We start from the raw sequence: 368 nt of genomic DNA, 5'->3' as shown, positions 1-368 counted from the left end.
GGGGGGAGCCGTCACCTGGCCCAAGGCCGCCTGGGGTGGGGGGGACACACGGACTGCACCCTTATGTATGTGCACCCTTGTCCCCAGCCTGCTCCCAGACGCACGCACACGCATGCACATGCGTGCACACACGTGCACGGCTGCCATGCTGGCGGCCACGGTGCCAGCAGTGGGCACAGCTCTCCCGCTCCATCTTCCAACTTTATTTCTTTCTGATCTGCTGGTTTAGCTCTCAGACCCTTCATGGGAGCAGGTTTGTTTTTGCTGGGCTTTTTTCTTTCCCTCCCTGGATTCCTCTGGAGCTGGAGAAAGGTACCATGGCAGCTGTGCCCCCCCCCGCCACCGTCCCCCAGCCCCAGGACTCTTTG

The sequence above is a fragment of the Cariama cristata genome, unplaced genomic scaffold (genome assembly GCF_000690535.1).
Source record: "Cariama cristata isolate BGI_N322 unplaced genomic scaffold, ASM69053v1 scaffold34046, whole genome shotgun sequence".
Classification (NCBI taxonomy): domain Eukaryota; kingdom Metazoa; phylum Chordata; class Aves; order Cariamiformes; family Cariamidae; genus Cariama; species Cariama cristata.
This window is presented reverse-complemented; position numbering follows the sequence as displayed.